Source organism: Lepus europaeus, chromosome 3 (assembly GCF_033115175.1).
Source record: "Lepus europaeus isolate LE1 chromosome 3, mLepTim1.pri, whole genome shotgun sequence".
NCBI classification, from domain to species: Eukaryota; Metazoa; Chordata; class Mammalia; order Lagomorpha; family Leporidae; genus Lepus; species Lepus europaeus.
Genome location: NC_084829.1, coordinates 125147027 through 125168198, shown reverse-complemented (window position 1 = coordinate 125168198; position 21172 = coordinate 125147027). Strand labels below are relative to the sequence as shown.

General features: G+C 43.5%; 1 protein-coding gene across 6 annotated transcripts in view; it reads right to left on the bottom strand.

The window, feature by feature from the left end:
• NCOA7 (nuclear receptor coactivator 7) overlaps positions 1 to 8367 on the bottom strand; it is a 162553-nt gene extending 154186 nt beyond the window's left edge. For 2 of the 6 annotated variants that reach the window (XM_062186719.1, XM_062186725.1), the window contains exon 1: positions 7597 to 7764. The gene's annotated coding sequence lies outside the window, so the exon portion shown is untranslated. Of the gene's footprint in view, positions 1 to 845; positions 951 to 7488; positions 7510 to 7596; positions 7765 to 8279 lie in introns of those variants that run through there. The other 4 variants (XM_062186720.1, XM_062186721.1, XM_062186723.1 and 1 more) reach the window with 4 other exon arrangements.
• Between the last annotated feature and the right edge of the window lie 12805 nt (positions 8368 to 21172).

Here is a 21172-nt window from a genome sequence, read left to right as displayed (position 1 = left end):
TTTTTGTATATATAATATGATGACTTATTCAATTCTTATCAGTATCTCCCATGTGATTAGATATTGCCGAATACTATTATTTTAATGGATAAATATTTTATCATACTTATGCATAGTCACTTGAAAAATGACTGCATTGTTGGATTTTTCTCAAATTTTCACAGTAACACCCCTGATAAAAAAACAAATACTTCATAATTACTTACTCAGTACCAACCAGGATACAGGTATTTTACCTGATTCTCTGTGCTATGTCGTAGGAGGTAAATACTATTTTTGTCTTTACTTGACAGATGAGAAAACTCAAAGTGTGGAGGAATTAACTTTAGCCTAACTTCACACAGGTAGATGATGGAACAGGATTCCAGGCTAGCAACTGGCTCAAGCATCCTTGCTCTCACCTCTATTCTACACCATCTGTCTCTCAGAGACAATGGGCTCATCACTGAACTTCAGCCTCAACTCTGATTGCTTCCTTAGAATATACTCAGAAAAGAATGACTGGTGCCAAGGGAGTCCATGAGCTGAACCACTCTCCATCTAAGGTATAGTAACAACATACTCTCATACTATCAAGGATATGACGCAACCTCACCCTGGCCAGCACTGTTACTAACTTCTAAAATCTAATTATAATCTGCATGTTTTTATGCAAGGAAGTCAGCATTATTTCATGTCTTGGGCATCTTAATTTCCTGTTTTGTGAATGTTCTATTCATATTCCTTTTTATAATGTCTCTTAAAGAGAAGGTATGTTCGCTCTGTGATTTGAAGGCTCTGTGATTTGAAACAGTAAAGTGTATTAACTAGCAATTTCAGTGAGAGACCCTACAGACAGGCAGTACCTTAAGGAAATCACCAGAAACCAGGGAACTGAGTAGACTTTCCCTCCAGATTGATTAATTGCCTGAAATGGAGACTTCTCTCATATAGCAGGAGCTCCTCTTCATCAATGGTGACAGTATTCTCACTGCTACTCAGGGAAACTCTCAATTCCTGATGGGAAAAGAAGTCAGTAAATCTGAGGATTGCATGGGAAGGTCAGAATCACAGAAGTAAAATCAGTGAACCTACAGAACTGTCTCATGAATTATTCCTATTCTACAAGAGACACCTGGTTAGTGGTTATGATAACCCAGCAGAAATTTCACACAAACATTGCTAAGCAAATGCCATTAAATTCTCACTCTCTAAATCCTATGTTAAGCAGTCATGAAAAGCAAATTACTTCATGCCAAGTGCTTTGCAATAAAATTGAGCACCCAGAATACCCTTTGATTGCCTGAGTCGGATTTAAAAACACCTCACACACACTCAGAAGTTACTTCTTAGGATGAGCAACTCTATCTAGAGTGTTCATGTCATCTATCAGGGTCAATGTTTAAAACTTTCAATTTCTTAACAGCAACCTTTTTCCTATGAGATCCCTAAACTATACTGACACCTCTTTGAAGGTTTCAGCTTTATGCACCCACTACAGAGGAATACCCAGGGTCAGAGGCACAAAAGCCACCCTCCCAAATGAAAGCTATTTTTAATGAGTGTAAACACAGATTTGAGAATTAGTCAAGTAAGGCAGAGCTGCTAAACAAATGATACAGACATGTGTTATACTGAAGGAGGGGTGAGGAGGGAAGAAGAGGGATGAACAGTTAAATAAAAGCCTCAACTTTTTTTTTGGACCAATCTTATACATTATCCAAAATCAGAGTTAATTTTAACTAAAAAGGTGATTATTTATGCAGAATATCTGTTCCCCGTGTGGACACCTACTTGAGACACTAAGTTCCATGAAGAAGGCTCCATGAGTTTATGAAATGTCCACTAAAGAAAGCTCCTGGAGGTAATGCCAGTAGTGGGTGTGGCTTGCTAACGCAAATAAGAGAGTGTGTTCCAAGTTGAGGGACCAGCATGAAGCAGCACACGTGGACAGGAAACGCAATCCATCTAGTAGGACTAAAACAGAGATTCTTAACTCGGGGTCCATGAATAAGGACACGTAGGGGGAAAAACGGGTGTGTGATGACACCTTGAACTTTCATCAGACTTTTTAAAGGAAAAAAATGAAATGAAGAGGGAGGCTTAGCTAGGAGTGATTGTAGGTCAAATGCCTGCCTGGGAGGGGCAGGGGGTAGGAAATGAATCCTGCATGGCCCTAGGGGCTGGGCGAAGGTGTATGGATTCCTTCCTGTGTGTGATGGAAACCCCATAGCAGGTCTGAAGAGGGAAGTCACAAGGCAGCCGGCTGACACGGAGAGGAAAGCGGAATGCAGACAACAGCCCAAGGCATCTGAGGAGCCAAAGGAGGGCGGTGGAGGTGGAAGAGGGAATTGCAGAAGTGGGTGAGAGAGAAATGAGAGGCTCTGTGTTCATAAGGGCCTATTTAAGTGTAAAAACACCACTGGAAGGGTCTCAATTCGCTAATGACACTGGCTGCCTGGGGACTGGGCACCGGTGGGCCTGGCGGGAGTTAGGGGTGGGTGTGTAAGGATGACAGGCAGTCTTTTCCTGTATGCTCATTTGTACTTGTTAAGCCACATGAAGGTACTACCTATTCTAAAAATAAATTTCAAAAAGACACGGATGTTATCAGAATGAGATGCCACTTCATAAAAAAAAAAAAAAATTCTGCCCATGTTATCTCTTCAAACCCTCTCTTATTGCTCAAGGTACACTTGTAAATTCAGATTATTTTTATGTCACAGGCTCAAAGACTGCACCAGTGCCTGATCCCTGAAAAGGGCCAATTTCTCTACTGACCTGGGTGATAAACATATCAAACTTAACTTGGCATCAATTAAATGTAAATTACAATTACCTGGCAAAATCCAACCAGCTTCACAGTTGTTAAAACGTAAGAATGAAGAAACTCTGGTTAAACATTCAGGCAAGTCTTTTAAATTTCATAACAAATAACGAAGGCTCAGAGAAGACCCCACATACAATTTAGTAAAACAAGCATGAACCATCTATGTGAAGGTCAAGCTTCCAATGCAGCGGTGAGTGTGAAGCCACTTTAGGATAAACATCAACTCCTTTCTTATTATACACAATCTCCTAATCATCTAATATAGCATACAAGGGAAGTTTACCAGATAGAATTGGCTTACATTGATAGCTTTAGCAACTTCAAACTAGTAATAAGAGAACATAAATGTAATAGAAAAAAAAAGAAGTGGAATTTAGTTTTGCAAAACTAACATGCTTTCCACATGACTATATACACAAGGGTATTTTTACAAGTTTGTGGAAAGCAGAATAGAAACTTATATAGGTGCAAAAAGATATGAAATTTGTGTAAAGTTTTTTTGTAATACATATTTCCACAAACTTTTTGAATGCCCTTTGTATGCATTGGTTTAAACATATTTTTTTGCAGCACTTTTTGCAGTACTCTTGTATTTGTATATACAAGCTCAGTACACTAAACCTGCACTACTTAATCAAAAATACATTTAACGTAACCCATAAAACCTGTTCATCAAAAACATACTTTCTGTCTTTAATGTGCTGTACACTGTTATTTAATTCTATAACTAGTACTCCAACGGTATTTTTTTCACTTTGTGTTGCTATATGGGGGCAAACTGTTGAAATCTTTACCTAACATATACTAAACTGATCTTCTGTATATAAAGAGAATTGAAAATGAATCTTGATGTGAATGGAAGGGGAGAGGGAGCGGGAAAGGGGAGGGTTGCAGGTGGGAGGGAAGTTATGGGAGGGGGGAAGCCATTGTAACCCATAAGCTGTACTTTGGAAATTTATATTCATTAAATAAAAGTTTAATAAATGAAAAAAAAACAAAAAACAAAAACATACTTTCTGGCCGGCGCTGCGGCTCAATAGGCTAATCCTCCGCCTGAGGCGCCGGCACCCCAGGTTCTAGTCCCCATCAGGGCACCAGATTCTGCCCTGTTGCCCCTCTTCCAGTCCAGCTCTCTGCTGTGGCCCAGGAGTACAGTGGAGGATGGCCCAAGTGCTCGTGCCCTGTACCTGCATGGGAGACCAGGAGAAGCACCTGGCTCCTGGCTTCGGATCAGTGTGGTGTGCTGGCCGCAGCATGCTGGCCACAGCGGCCATTGGAAGGTGAACCAGCGGTAAAGGAAGACCTTTCTCCCTGTCTCTCTCTGTCCACTCTGCCTGTCCAAAAAAAAAAAAAATACTTTCTGCAAAATTTTCACTTGGTTTTATGTTTTGCCTTGTTCTACAAAGATTGTGGGCTGGCTTAAAATAATCCAGTAGAAAAAATATATATAATGAGACAGAAATGGTAGCAAGAGAAACAGAACAGAAGCTTAAGACCAAAGGGAAAGTGACAGCATCAATATTAACTTAGAAATTTTTAAATGGTATTCAAATTAAGTTGTAAATTTCCTAGTTGCCAAATTAGAAAGGAAAATATAGTCAGTAATTTGTTTCTCATTTTTCATGACTAAAAAGACACATACATATTACCTTCCAGATGAAGGAAAGCTTTCGTTCCACATCTAGAACTAAATATCTTGCAAGGGTCCTTCAACAGGAACCTTAGAAGGGATCATGACCTTAACCATCTCCCTCAAACATAGGATTCTTTGCAGTGTCCTGATTAATAGAATCCCTCAGAGGGAGAACAATGAGGGGGTGTCAAAGATGGAAAACAAGGTCATGAAAGTACACAGCCTTGGAGGATCTGACTATTCTAGCACTGGAAAAGAATGGGCCGACTCCTCAGTCTTTGTTCAGCCAAGCCTCCATAAACATCAATTCTCTCAATTAAGCTTCTGATCAAATTTACAGACAATTCCTATCCCCTCATCTGTGCAGAAGCAAAAGCATTTTGTACCACTGCTGAGACCTGTACATAACAATTATTCTTCAACAATATTTTCCCTCTACTTGAACTCCAATGATTTACACATTTTCTTCACATACTATGAATTATATGCAAATAACAACTTGGAGTTCAGCCTATGTGAACTGAATAGATCCTACTGAACTTCAGAAAATGATGGGCTTGGATTTTTTTCTAACAGGCAGGTAAGTGATATTCAGCAAGAGAGGTTCCTAAAGTAAAACCTCAAGGAAGATACAGAAAGATAAGAGAGTAATCTGGGTCTTAAAATAGCACTCCAGGGGCATGTGTGATGACCGGATACTGGGCGCTCAGGAGACAGGACCCAAGAAGTGACTCATCCAATCTCAGAGGCATTGCGCATTGGATGTAGGACCCGGAGAAGAGAAAAATGCCTATTCCACTGTGAGGTTAGGAGCCAGCTCTTGGTTGACTGTGACTCCAAGGCCCAGAGTTACAATACATTGTTAAGAACTCAACTTCTCTTGTCACACATACAAATAAACGTTTATCTGAGCAAAGTAAAAAGACTTGTCTGTAGCCACAGGAGAGAACAAGAAGAAACAATGTAAACTAACTGCTCAATACCCTTGATTACAAATTTAAGACATGCAAAATATATTATCTTTACTGCATGAAGAATTTCTGCTTTGTCTTAATAAGTCATAACAAATTGGATTTTTCCCTTAAGTTCCCTCCCACTGTTGGATCCTTACTACTGCCTTTTGCACAAAAGGGTTATAAGGGTTATTGCTTCACACAACTGAGAACACTAGGTTAGAAAAGCAACAATAACAAACTGTGGCTTACCATATTGTATGAAAATAATTCTGGATAATATGTAGTGAGGATGGTAAAGATGTACTAAAACCACAGATAGAAAGGAAATGATGTGGCCACTCCCAGAAAAATTTTTAAGCAGAGATTGAAAAGAAGCTAATATGGACTCATAAAATTGATGTGGCAGGAAAACAAAAATGAAATCCAAATTGGAAATATCACTGCACAAAAACAAGCCACGTGAAATGTGATGTGGTTATCCTTGATTTGTTTTTCCTGTAAAACGACGTTAACATTTTAAAGCAGCAAGACCCTGTTTGTTCCAAAGGCATCATTTTAACAACCAATAGGGTTGTCAAACTTGGAAACGTATATGCTTACCTATATACCGAGAAGACAGTTAAAATTTGTATTCCTACCACATTTTTAATTACTTAGTAATCAGAGACACTTCTAAGTGGTTTATTTTTACCTACACCTGCAATAAAATCCTTTATAATTAGCGCAAACCACAATAATTCAACCATAAAACAAGTTAATATGTGACTTATTAACCAAATCACTGTGCCCTCTTAAGTAACTCAGAATTTTCTTTAAAACATGAATTGTACTTTAAAACTGTGTGAGAGTTTAAATGGAGTTGATCACCAATGAGACTGGAAAATTTGCAAGCTCAGACACGAAATTAGGACTTGGAGACAATTACCTCATTTAATAACATATTCCAGAAGGATAGCCTTGGTCCTAAAAAGGGCAGAATTGAAATCTGCATGTTAACATCGATGAGTGTGCCAATTTAAATAAAGTAGTAATTTTTAAAATCCAGTTAAACTTCACTGCTACAGAACAAATAACAAGCATGCTTCAAAAAGTTCATGGAAAATGGAATTAATTTGGGGGCAAAAAAATTTTGAAATCCACGCATAGCTTTTTCATAATACGCATTTTCCATGAATTTTTTGAGAATCCCTTCCTACACTCTAGTTTTAAATCGTCTTTAGATGAAGCTTGAAATGCAGAATGCACTAAGATTACAGGAACTTGCGGTTGGAGTTTTTACTGATTCATCTCTCCAAATCTCTAAACCTAAACCGAGTTTACAAATGATCAATTTTCCAAACCTCTAGACCTTACTGCTTAATATAAAATTAAAAATCACGGTCTGGAAAGATAATCTTGTCAAATGCTCTGTTTCACGAACTTCCTACCTGGAGGAGAAAAAAAAAAAAATCATTCATCACCAGTTTCTCGAAAACACAAACCCTGCCACCGGGCTGGCGTGGGGCTGAGCACGAGGCGCCTCTGCTGGCTGACCCGGCGCGTCCCTGCGGCAGAGCCTGACCCGACACCTGTATCCAACTTCACCGCCAGCACCGCCCTTCTCCAAGCCGCGGGCTCCGAACCGGGCAGCACAACACCACCCCGGCCTCACCCACCTCCTGGACACTCCGACTTCTAGAAGGACTTTCTTTCAACCTGCCCTAGACTGTTGTCGGGAAAGGTCTGGTCTACCAATTTTATGTGCCATCCAGCTAGCTCTGAAATGAAACACAGCAAGCCACGGCGACTGCTCCCTGTCGCTAACAGAATGCTTCGCCTGTCTACCTGTTCGGGCTAAAAAGACAGGAAGAAGCCATCTGCTAATCCAGTCGGAAAATCGCAGTGACATTTCCACCTGAGCCGCTGAAATGCCAACGGTCCCCTCTGCCAATCCGCCGCACGCCAGCCTGTCCTCCCCACCCCGCACCCCACATGCCCCCAGGGGCTGGCCGGGGAAGGGTCAAGCTCTCCTTCGCCCCCGCCCGGCCTCCTGAGCCCACCAAGAGGTCTGCAGGGTAGCAGGGGGCTGCGCCCCAGCGCCATTAACACACCTCCGAGTGCTCCCCGGAGCGCGGCGGGAGGCAAGTTGGGCCCCTGGCCTCTCCCGGCAGCATCAGCCGCAGGCGGCCGCGAGCTTCGGCCCCGCCCCACCCACCTACCTACAGGGCGGGGGCGCCAGCTCCTGGGTTCGCGGAGAAGGGGGTCGGGCGCACACATTTCGGGGAGCGGTGGCCTCTGCCGCTGGGCGCGGGGGAGCGCATCCTTTAGGGTGGGTGGAAGGAAGGCGTGGGGGTGGACCGTGCGCCGAGGAGGGGCGACGGGAGGAGGCAGGGGCGCGGGGTGCGCGCCCGTGGAGCCCCGCGTCCGCGCTCTGCTGGGCGCAGCCGCTGCCCGGACGCCTCAGGCCTCGCCCCACGCGCGGCGGCCGCTGCGCCCGCGGTCAGCGCATCAGCCACGACGGCTCCCGGCCAGGCCGAAGGCGGGGAGTTGCGGGTGGCGCGACGCGGTGCAAATGCCCGCCTCTAGCTCCGCCCGGTTCGCGGCGCGCTCTGCGCCCCTCCGCGGCGGCGGCGGCGGCGGGGGCCGGGGCGCTCGGCGGCCTGGCGGGGAGGCTCGGGCTGCAGCTGCCGCATGCTCCCTGCCCTCTGGACCTCGCAGCCGGGAGGCCTGCCGCCCGGCCACCCCGACTGCCGCAGCCTCGGCGGCCTCCGCACAGCCCAGCCCGGGCCGTCGGCTCCGCCCTGGAGAGCTGCGCGCGCGGCCTCCGCAGGCCGCGGCCCTTTGTGACGCCTCCCGAGCGTGTGCCTGCAGCCGGCCGCAGGACCTGCAAAGGTCTGCTTACCTCGCCCCGGGCTGCAGCCCCTGTGGCCGGCCTTGGCTCACACCCTTGGTGGGAAGTCGGGCTGTGAGAGCAGACCTGGGGCCCGAGCGTCTCCCCGAGCTCTCGAACCCCCTGACTCTCCTTGCAGCGCGGGGACCGCTGGCCACAATGAATTCATCCTTCTCTGCCTTCCGGCGAGGCGCTGAGCAAAGGGGCCCACCATCTCCTCCCCCGCCCGTCCCCGTACAACATCCAGGACGCTGCCAAATTGCAATCTTACAGCAATAGGCATGTAGCCATGGGGCCCTCCCAGCTGCCTCTTGGCAGGGACCCCAGAGAACCTGGGGAAGATTTGCATCAGCAGCCGGGCCTGTGCCTTGAGCTTCCCACCCCCACTTGGATGCAGCTCCCTCTGCGGTCCCATGACCAGCGCTGCGTGATGGCTAGGAGGACCTGGCCACGGAGTTCAGCCTTACAGTCGTCAACAACAGCAAAACCTCAAGGAAGAGCCTGCAGTTGGCCTGATGACATTGCATTGGTGTGGCCAAAGCCATCCCCACAGACCCACAGAGAGTGGCGTCCCCTGGGCTGTTGCTGCTGATTATGCTGTGACAGCCTCTCTGGCAGGCGGAACAAAGAACTGAACAGCGGTGGCTTTGGGATTTCAGTTGCAGATGGTTGTTACCCTGGTTAACACATGCGAAATAATCTCCCCATTCTGCCAGGGGTCTAAATGGAGACTTCAGGTTTACATTTTTGGTTTGAATGTGGGGAATGAGGCATATTCCCTCTTTGTATCTGCAGGCATTGTGCTATTTGTAAACCAGTTAGGGTTTAGAAAGGAAACATTCGGTTTCTGAAATATGAAGAGCTGATTTCATTGTAGCAAACGAACCTGGCTGGAAATCTCCAGAGTTGGAGCTGCTCTCATACTTCTTTGATGAGTGCTCTTATGATTTTGAAATCCAAGGTTAATAAACATCAGGCAAAAGAGAAACTTGTGCCCTGGCAAATCCAAATTGTAATAAGATAGCTAAAGTTGTTTGAGATGAGTTCTTTTAGCACATTGGAGGTTGGGTGGGGGGTGGGGCCCTGCCTGCACTGAGCTGAGTCAGGAAACATCACCATGTGATTTGGCTGCTCCCCGAGTCTCTCTAATTGAGAGCCCCACTGTATTTTTTAAAACTGCCTGTTATGCAGTTTATGGTATTTTGTCCAAAATCCTGAATTAGTTGATTATAAAAGTACATATGTGCATATGTGATGTATAAGTAACGGGATAAACCCAGTATCGAGGAAAATTTGACAGTGCTTACTCTACCCAAATTTACAAATTCTGAATGTGGCTTCTACAAATTCTGAATGTGGCTTCTACAGAAAATGGGTTCTACAGAACCCATTGGGCTCCAATTCTAAACTGCTTCCCATCCTTCCATTACCAGCAGCCCTCTTTTGTTTTCATGGACCCTGTGTCTTGTCAAGAAACAAATTAGGGGCAGGGTTGTGACACAGCCCCGTTCACATAGGGGTACCTGAGCTTGCATGCCGGGTGCACTCCGGATTTCACTTCTTGCTAATGCACACCCCTGCGAGGTAACAGATGACAGCTCAGGTACTTGGTCCCTGATACCCACATAGATTATCTGAGTTGAGCTCTGGGTGCCTGGCTCAGCCATGACTGTTGCAGGTATTTGGGAAATGAATCAGGGGATGGAAGATCTCTCTGTCTCCCTCCCTGTGTCACTCTGTTTTTCGAGTAATCATTATTTTTTTTTAAAAGGATAGATCAACCATGCATCCATTTAGAAAAAGGAAACAAATTATTTTTTGTAGTAGAGAGAAAGATAAAACGGTATATTTAACAAGTAATGACCCTCTGTTATAAAATGTCAGCCTTTTAGAAACATTGCAAATAATCTAAATGTCTTCAGGAACTCCTCTGGGACTACATATTGTATTACATTCTTATTATAACACCTTACTGTGGTGAAAATCCTAACATAATATGATTTATGCTCCTAGCTCAGAAATGAGAAACTTACTCTTTAAAGATTATTCACTCATTCTTTTCCACAGAGAGTACTTATTGATTTACCTAAATTTCATAGAGAAATTAGAAGAAATAAAACCACTTCCTTATCCTCTAAATTTGTGGTGACCTGTACTGTCTCCACTAGCCACATGTGGCCATCTAAATTTGAACTAAATGCAATTTAAAATGTAATTCTTCTTCGGTGCACTAGCCGTATTTCAATGCTAAAGAGCCATACTTGGCTAGTGACTACCCTTTTGGGCAGCACAGAACAGAACATCTCCAGTATTCAATAGTACAAAAATCTTTTTTGGAATAGAGGCCAATTTTTAGTTGTGAGATAATATATAATACAGGAGGTAATGGAAAATTTCAGTACACTACAGGTCAAACCTCATTAGAAGTGTACTTCTTAAGAATGCGGTGGTATTTAAGAAGTCAGTCCCTGGCTTCAGACTACAGCGCCACCATGTGCTGACCTTGAGTAAATTACTTAGCCTCTATGGCTTTCTCCCTAAAGGGAGGATAACAGGCTCGATATAGGCAGTAGGTGAGACAATCCATGAACAGTGCTTAGACTAAAGTCTAGAATCTGGTCTTCAAGAAAATCTATTACTGTATCAAGATACTTTACAATAATAAATATTTAATAAAAATAATAAAATTGTATGCCCCTTCACAGTATCTGGTGAATGCTGAGTCAATGCAAAGATGAAATGCTACACTGATTACATAGCTATGAAGTCCTCTGTTAAATATTCTTTCTTTGATAAGACTAGAAGCCACTGTAGGACAATTTATATGAAATTGTTGGCTCACTGCTGGGATGAAGATTTGAGGTAGATAAGAAAAGCAGAAATGCCTGGAGCTTGTCAAGAAGAAAGGGGGTTCACCTCCCTTGCCCTGTCCTTTGTTGATCCACAGGATAGGAACTGAACCCAGGAGGCAGCTGCATCTCTGAGATCAGGCACAGGTGTTCTCCCAAGTGACTTTCTAGAGGGCTTTGGTGAGCACTCCAGGGCTTAGAGAAGCATCACCAACCAATAGCAGCCAAGCAAATGAGTTCAGTATTTTTCTTAGCCACCTATCTAGGGATAATTCTGTCATGGAAAAATATGGCTAGCATTCTGCTCTGAAACACAGCACTGGTAACTTCCCAGGGTCATGGAAATCTAGAAGTATTGGCAAATACAAGGGTTTTTCAAAAAATGGGTGTGGAAAGCAAGTTTTAAAAAGTGAGTTTATGGGACTGGCACTGCGGCATAGCAGGTAAAGCCTCTGTCTGCAGTGCTGACATCCCACATGGGCACTGGTTAGAGTCCTGGCTGTTCCACTTCTGATCCAGCTCTCTGCTGTGCCCTGGGAAAGCAGTAGAAGATGGCTCAAGTCCTTGGGCCCCTGCATCCACATGAGAGACCCGGAAGAAGCTCCTGGCTCCTGGCTTCAGATTGGCCCAGCTCTGGCCACTGTGGCCATCTAGGGAATGAACCAGTGGATGGAAGACACCCCCCCCCCCCAGCCTCAGCCTCTGCCTCTCTGTAACTCTGCCCTTTTTTATATGTTATTTATTTGAGAGGTAGAGTTACAGAGAGTAAGAGGCCGGAGCTGCACCGATCCGAAGCCAGGGACCAGGTGCTTCCTCCAGGTTGCCCATGCAGGTGCAGGGGCCAAAGCACTTGAGCCATCTTCTACTACTTTTCCCAGGCCATAGCAGAGAGCTGGATTGGAAGAGTGGCAGCCAGGACTAGAACTGGCACCCATATTGGATGCTGGCAACACAGGCGGAGGATTAGTCTACTGTGCCATGGCGCCGGCCTCAACTCTGCCTTTCAAATAAATAAATCTTTAAAAAAAAACTAATTTTATTTTTCATGCAAAATAGTTGAAATCTAAGCATAATTTTTTTCACAATACACTATACACATTTCTTTCAAAAAAGGAAAAAGGCTTTTTGAAGACCTTTTTTATTGCATGATACTTTGCCAAAACAAAAGGTTCCCTGGATAGATGATGATCTTATAACTCCTAGAAGTACTGAAACTTCTTTGGAAGGTTCTCTGCAAAGGTGTCAGGGAGGAAATGCCTACATTGAATGACTAGTTGAGGCTACTAGCTCCAAGACAGGCCACTATTTAGCAGAGAGAGAAACAACTTCAGTAAACTTGAGAGGTAAATACTCCTGACATCTGCAGAGCTGTGTGGGTAGCTGTCTTGCACCTAAATAGACAGAAATTAGCCTGTTATTCACGAGTGTTGAAGGCAGTGGCTCATTTTCACACAGTGAGGTCATTGGTCTGTTGGTTCTTTAAGATACCATCTTAAGTTCTAAGAAGTCTGAAACAGGGCCCTTGTGTGGATGGACCCAGAGAGCAGTGCTTCTTTGGGCTTACGATAAATCTGAACAGGAAGTGGAAATCACCTTGTCATTTGAAATGAAGAATCGTCCAGAGTACTTTGAGAAAGAAATACTGATCTGTAATGAGAAGGGCAAATTTGTCTGTGTGCCTGTCAGCTTGTTGAACTTATGGCTTATTAGAGTAAGTCCAATAAATTTGCCCTTTTGTCCCTCAACTAATTTTAAAATGTCTTTTTCAATTCCCTTTCAGCTTATTTCTGCTAAAAAAAAAAATAGTTCAACAGCTTGATAGTTCATAGTATATTTCTGATACTTTCTGGAAAACATATTTAAATAAACTGGTTTTAGGGCTGGTGTGGTGCAGCAGGTTAAGCTGCCATCTGTAAAACCTGCATCCACATGAGAGCCAGTTCAAGTCCAGGCTACTCAACTTCCTAGCCAGCTCCCTGCTAATGCACCTGGGAAACCAGCAAAGATGACCCAAGCACTTGGGCTCCTGCCACCCACAAGGGAGACCACTTGTGGACACCAGAGGTATGAACTAGCAGATGGAAGGTCTCTCTCTCTGTCCTCCCCACCACCACACCTGCCACACCTCTGAAACTCTTTCAAATAAAAAAACTGGCGTTAAGACATTGGTGCTAAGACACAATCTATAATTCTAAAAGGAATTCCTGAGCTCAACATGATATCCAGTGGTAGTTTGGATTTATTGAGTGGAACAAATTTATGGGAATCGGTGCTGTGGTGTAGTAGACTAAGCCTCCACCTAAGGAGCCGGTATCCCATTTGGGCACCAGTTCTAGTCCAGGCAGTTCCTCTTCCAATCCAGCTCTCTGCTTGCAGCCTGGGAAAACAGTGGAAGATGGCCCAAGTGTTTGGGCCCCTGCACCCACATGGGAGATCCCGAAGAAGCTCCTGGCTCCTGGCTTCAGATAGCCCCAGCTATAGCTGTTGTGGCTATTTGGGGGAGTGAATCAGCAGATGGAAGACCTCTCTCTCTATCTATCCTTCTCTGTATGCAACTCTAACTCTCAAATAAATAAATAAAATCTTAAAAAATAGAAATACATTTACAATGAATATTCTAAATTTGAGTTTCTCAAAGCAAATAATATAGATTCACAAAATTATGCCAAAAAATGTGCAGAGGAAGTACTGTGTTCCCTTTCAGTTTTCCCACAACAGTAATAGCTTTCATAACTACACTACAATGCCAAAACCTGAAAACTGAGCATTAGGTGTTTGAGATGGAGTGTTTAAGATTCCCACCACCCAGGGGCCTGTACTGTGGCAGAGTGGGTAAAGTCACTGCCTGCAGCACCAGTAATGTGGGCACCTGTTTGAGTTCCAGCTGCTCCACTTCTGATCCAGCTCCCTGCTAATGGCCTAAGAAAGCAGCAAAAGATGACCCAAGTACTTGCGCCCATGCACCCATGTGGGAGACCCTGAAGAAGCTCCTGGCTCCTGGCTTTGGATCAGCCCAGTTCTCGCCATTGCAGCCATTTGGGTGGTGAACCAACAGATGGGAGACCTCTCTCTTTCCCTCTCTCTCTCTCTCTCTCTCTGCCTCTTTCTCTCCTTCTCTGTAACCCTTTCAAATAAAATAAATAAATATTTTTTTAAAAAATCATAAATAAAACTTGTCTACCACCCATATCAGAGTGTGTGGGTTTGAGTACCAACTCTGGCCCCAGCTCCCACAGCTTCATGCCAATGCAGACCCTGAGTGGCAGCAGGCTCTGGCTGCAGCTCCCAGTTCCAGTTCTTGCCAGTGCAAACCCTGGGTGGAGATGGCAACAGGTTCAAGTAGTTGGGTTCCTGTCACACATGTAAGAGATCTGGATTGAATTTCTGGCTTTGGGCATTTGGAGAGTGAACCAAAACATGGGATAGCTTTTTTTCTCTCCTTTCTCTCTCTCTCTCTCTCTCTCTCTCTCTCTCTCTGTCTATCTCTATCTCTCTTGAATTAAACAATCCCCTCCAAAAGAACCCAGAAAATTGAAATTGAAGTAATCTCGACAGCTTATTCAAATTTCACCAGTTGTACATACATTCTTGTAGGGTGAGTGTGTGTGTGTGTGTGTGTGTTCTATCCCATGCATATGTTCTTGTACCAGCAACACTATAAGATATAGGCTCCCAGGAGTCATGCCCTTGACAGTCACACCAAACCTCTTTCTTACCATATCCATAATTCCTAGCAATCACTACCTTTGTCCCCATTGTTATAATTTCAAGAATGCTGTATATATGAATCATACAGTATGCAACCTCTTGTAATGGCTTTTTTCCCCCCATGTAGTCCAAGTCCCTTGATACCTATCCAGGCCATTATGAGGATCAGTAGTTTCTTCCTTTTATTGACAAGTATTTTGTGACATAAAAAACAGGTAGCAAAATACTATTAGGAGTTATAAGTTCCACAGCATAGCAGGATGATTACAGTCCACAACAACTTATTATGGAATTTATAAAGAACTGGAAGGCAGGAGTTTGACACCTCCAAAGACAGAGATAATAAATGCTTAAGGAGATGGAAACATAATGACCCTAATAGATCATGAGATATCCATGTATCATCAAATTATCACACTGTACACCATAAATGTATACAATTTAAAATATTCTTAGATATCTATTTTTTAAAAAGATTTATTTATTTGAAAGGTAGAGTCACAGCGAGGCAGAGATATCTATTTTAAGAACTTACATATATATTTTAAGAATTTAAATGAATACATAGCATGTCCATGCTCCATGGGGTGGATTACCATCGTTTGTCCCACCACTTGCTTTCTGAAGGACATTTCAGTTGTTTCTAGTTTCTGCCCATAACAAAGCAACTACTGTCAGAATTCATGTGCAGGTTTTATGTGAACATAAATTTTCATTTCTCTGGAATAAGAGCCCAAAAGTATATTTTTTAGGTCATATGTTAAGTGCATGATTTAGCATTATGAGAAACTGCCAAACTATTTTCCAGAGTAGCTGCAGTGTTTTATATTCCCATCAATATGAATGTGTGATGCAAGAAGGATCTTCAATCTATTAAATGAACTAATCAAGGTGCATGAAATATTTCTTTTACAATATTATAATTGCTCAGTTACTGGAACCCTCCAGATCAAGCTTCAAGGTCAGGATCCTATTTTGTTCACCATGGTGTTCTTGGTGACGAACAGTGCCTGGTATAATTAGCTGCAATAGGTATTTGTCTTATGAAAACAAACTAATGAACAAAAGAAATGACTGAGTCAGATTGAAATCAAATTGAAAAATAAATTTTTCAACAAATTATAAACATAGCTGAATTTTAGTTAGATATCATTGTTTTTCTTCCAAATATATAACAGTATTTTCAAATCAGAAATTGACATTCTAAGGTGAAATCACTTGTGGGCAAATTAATAGGAAATAAATGCTTTCTTATATTAGTCCAAGGTTATTTCTTGTAGAACTTTGGTAACAGTCAAAGATTGAAACCATCTAAATGTCCAGCTAAAGCCTTAGAGTGAAAGTCTTCTTGGAATAGAACCAGTATCCAGTCTTGGGGTATCACTTCCAAAGGATATTTGCTTTTTCCAATATTAGTAAATTATAAGTATAAAAGATATCCTTATAGTAGAGAAATATGGCAGACACCATAACCAAATGACTAGAAATACTGTGTTAATTTCCTACTGCTGCTGTAAAAATTATGACAAAATTAGTAGCTTAAACAACACACACATCCTAGCTTACAGCCCTGTAATTCAAAGTCCAGCACAGGTCTCAGCGGGTTACAGTCAAGGTGCTGGCAGGGCTGCCAGCTTTCCAGGGGCTCCTGGGGGAGTCTACCCCTGCTTTCTCTGGCTTCTCAAAACCACCTGCATCCCTGGGTCCCTGGTTCCTTTCCTCTGTTTCCAGAGCTAGCAATGGCCACTTGAGTCTTTTGTGATGAATTTCAGTCCACCCTGATACTCTAGGATAATTTCTTCTATCTCAAATCCTGAAATGTGGGCTGCTTGCAACACTGACATCCCATATCACAGCACTGATTCCCATCCCGGCTGCTCCAATCCAGTTCCCTGCTAATGCACCTAGGAAAGCAACAGATAATGGTCCAAGTATGTGGACCTCTGCCACTCACTTGGGAGACCCAGGACTTTGGCCTGGCCCAGCACCAGCCTTTGTAGCCTTCTGGGGAGTGAACCAGCAACTGCAGCGGATGGAAGTTACCAGCAACTGCAGCGGATGGAAGTTGGATCTCTCTCTCTCTCTCTCTCTCTCTCTCTCTCTCTGTTATTCTGTCTTTCAAATGAATAAATTAAAATCTTTTTAAAAAATCCTGAGATTATGTGTGTTCTGGGAATGTGTGTGTGTGGGGGTGAGTATTATTCTGTTCACCCCACTTAACATTCAAGATGATGATCTGCAGTGGGGTGATGCACATTCTGCACACACTGAAGAGGACACATCATTTACTAGTTTCTCTGCAAGAATAAAAACCTAGGGAGTTTCTGAAACAATTGTTTTCTTGTACAAGAGAGAGAAGGCTGTGTGAATTGTTCTAGATTAAGGAAACTAGATACTGGACTATAATAGACATGTAACATCTGAATACTATGTATAGTGGATCTTGAATTAAAAAGATTTTAAAAAGGGGGCCATTGTTGTAGGTGCAGGTGGTTAAAGTCCCAGTCTGCAGTGTCGGCATCCCATATTGGGTGCCGGTTCAAGTCTTGGCTGTTCCACTTCTGATCCAGCTCCCTGCTAGTGCTCCTGGGAAAGCAGCAGAAGATGGCCCATGTCTTTGGACCCCTGCACCCACATGGGAGACCCAGAAGAAGCTCCTGGCTCCTGACTTTGGATCAGCTAAGCTCTGGCCATTGCAGCCATCTGGGGAGTGAACCAGTAGATGGAATATATATATATATATATGTATATGTATATATATACATATCTTTATATACATATATATATCTTTATAACTGTCTTTCAAATAAACAAATCTTTTAAAAAAAGAATAAAAAACTATGAAATACATTACAATTGGAACATTCAATTATTGATTATATAATAAATAACAATATTGTGTTAAACTTAAATTTCCCAGCTGTGATCACACTATTGCTTGTTCTTAGGAGATGTATAATATAGAAATAAAATATCAACTTATCTGCAAGTAACCTCACATGGCTCAGAAAAAAAAGAGATTGAGAGAAAGCAAATAGAGCAGCATATTAACAGGTGAATCTAGATCAGAACTATAAAACAGAAACATTATACAACTACATATATGAGCCTACTTCAAAAGGTCACAGAAAATTGACTTGAAATCTAAGTTTAAGAGTGGATGCTTGGCTTAGCCACTGATACACCAACGCCCTGTATCTAAGTTCCAGGATTCAATTCCCAGCTCCAGCTTCCAACAATGCAGACCTTGGGAGGCAGTGGTCATGGTTCAAGCAATTGGGTTCCAGCCACTCATGCAGGAGACCTGGATTAAGTTCTTGGCTCCTGGCTTTGGCCTGGCCCAAAGCTAGCTGATGTGGACATCTGAGGAGTGAACCAGTAGATGGAAGATTCCCCATCCTCTGACCCTGTCTATGTCATTTAAATAAATAAAATTTTTTAAGTAAAAGAAAGTAAAATTAATTCAAATATTTTATTTAACCAAACATCTAATTATCATTTTAAATGTAATCAATGTAAAAAACATTAAGAAGTTTTACATTTTTTTTTCCAGACTAAAGCTTAAAAATCCAGTGTGCATTCCACATTACAGAATATCTAAATTCATACTGGTGACATTGTGATGCCACATGTTGCTAGAGCTACTAAACCGGACAGTAGTGTGACAGGTGACTCAAATGTTTGAATTGTCTACAAGGTATAGTACGCCTGGGTGGTTATAGACTATAGGTTATTTTGTTTGGTTGTTTTAAAAGCAGGGCCTGTTCTTCATAAAAATAAATATTAGTTTGTGACTGGCCTGTTTCTGGTTTCTGTACCTCTGCTTGCTTGATAACGGCCAAGGTCACCAGACTATGGTTCCTCCTGTCTTCTGGCTGCAGCCACAGGATAACACAGGTGGCACCAAGGTCAGTAACGCCATGCCTGACCTGACCGGGAACAACTGAATAGCTACATTTTTCAAAGAAAAAAAGTTTTGCTGAACTGCTATTGAAAAGGATACACCCACTGCAAAAAAAAAAAAAAAGTTAAAAAAACTAGCTAATTAGCTAACCGCTTCTCACTTCTGTATGCCTGCTTTCTGCTTGCACAAGCTCGCACACGTGATTAAATGACCGATAAGAAGAGGTTTTGCCTTTAAACTCCCACCCTGCCACTGCAACTCCGGGCTGTCTTCTCCGGACTTGCTCTATGAGAAAGCAGTCACCAGCTGGCTAATAGTCTCCTAATTTGACCTCGAAACTCTCACAGTGTTTATAATCTGTGCGCCCCACAACATTTGGAGGCTCCAGTCCTCTCCCCCATCCCTCCTGGGACAGGTGGGCTAGCTCCAACACTGTGGTGTAGCCCAAGGAGGAGGCTCAGAGAGACGTGCCTCAGCCCTGGGCTGACTGCTGGCAGGAGTCTTCGCTAAATTTAAATAAGAAGAGTTGTCTGTTACCTCACCAGTGAATAGAAATCATTTTTTTATTTTTTCTGGTTTCTGGTCTGTGGGTCAACCCATCTGGGGTTGTTGGAAGGCTGGACACAGTATCATTTCCACAGCCTGGTCTGAGTTCGAGGCGTCATCTCAGATTTCTGGTCTTGGTTGAGTCCAATCTGTATAAAGGTCAGTCTGTTCCTTCTGTTTTGTTGTGTTAGTGTTGTCACAGTCGTAGGGATGGGGCAAGGATCACCCCTCCCTGCTGATCCACCATTGGGCTAATCCTTACAAAATTTTAGTGAAGTAAAAAAGCATGCTGCTAAGTCTTTTGGTTTTACTTTGAATGTTTTCGATTTCCAGATCTTCTGTGTGAATCATTCTGTGTGAATGGCCAACCTTTGATGCCAGGTGGCCGCCAGAGGGAACCACCAACCTTCCTACAGCTTTACAGGTCCAGAAGGTGATTTAAGGGAAGCCTAGCCATCCTGACCAGACTTGGAGGTAAAAAATGCTTGAGGGACAGGATGTCCTCCTGGCCAAGTCAAAGGGGAAGGTGCCACCACCTCCTGTTATTCAGGTTCCCCCTTCCCTAAGAATCCAGGCCTACTGGACCCTCTTCCCTATGGAGCCAGTCTATTGGCCCCACAACAGAGGCACAAGGACTTGAGCCATCTTCTGCTGCTTTCCCAGGAACATTATCAGGGTGCTGGATTGGAACTGAAGCAGCCGGGACTCTAACTAGCACCCTTACGGGATGCCAGCATTAGGAGGCAGCAGCTTAACCAGCTGCCCCACAATGACAGCCCCTCAAAGTGCCACTTTATCTTTGTGGGAAAGCACTGTAGAATCCACTGTTCGTGTGCATTTCCTTTCTCTTTCAGTCTGTAGATTCGACCCATTGGGTGACTTAGACAAGCACGGTTTGCCACCACCTGCAGTGAGTGTTTCCACGCATGTGTGACACAGATTCTGTGTGTGGGAAAACAGACTTACATTCTGCATACCATACTTGAATGCTGCCACATTCTAACTAATGTAATTTAAATATATTTGTGACTTACACTTTGGACTGTGTAATAGGCTTTATCAAATGCATAGTGTCAGGGACCCACCCCAGGGACCTCCGGTGGCCTCCCACTCTTCACAAATGAGGACCGTCACCAGGGGGAGCCCAGTCCTTTCAGCCCCCCCACATAGGTGGAGCAGGTCAACATCTCACCCACAGCCTCAAGGAACACTGGATTCTACACAGCCACCTGTCCCAGTCCTTCCGTTGTGGCAAACTGCCCCTCCCTTGGGGGGAGACAAGCCCCCTTTTAAGGTTTGGGTCCCCTTTTCTACTAGTAATCTATATAATTAACAACAACAAAATCCCTCTTTCTCTGAGAGGCTGCAGGGATTAATCTCTCTCCTTGAGTCTATCTTTTTACTCATCAACTGACCTGGATGACTGTCAACAACTTCTCCAAACCCTCTTCGCCCTGGAGGAGAGAGATCACAACTGGTGAGAGGGCCAAAAACTGGTTTTGGGCCCTGACCGCCAGCCTTCCTCTGAACCCATCAGACTGAAGAGAGTGTTTCCCCTTAGCTGCCCCGATTGGAACCCAAATGATGATAGACGTAAGGAGGCTCTCAATGGGTATCGCCATATTCTCATAACGGAGGTACACACAGCAGCAAAGAAGCAAATTCATTTAATAGCCATGCCATTAATGTAGCATTTGTATCCCAGTCGGCCCCAGATATTAGACGTAAGTTACAAAGATTGGAAGGGTTCGGGGGAAAGCCTCATTCTGAATTGATGGAGGTGCTCAACAGGTCTATAATAATAGAGGTGACCCTGTTATTACCCAGACTAAAAAGATGGCCAGGATTATGGTGCTAACCTTTAAAGAACAGGAAAGAAACCCCAGAGGTTGGGCCAG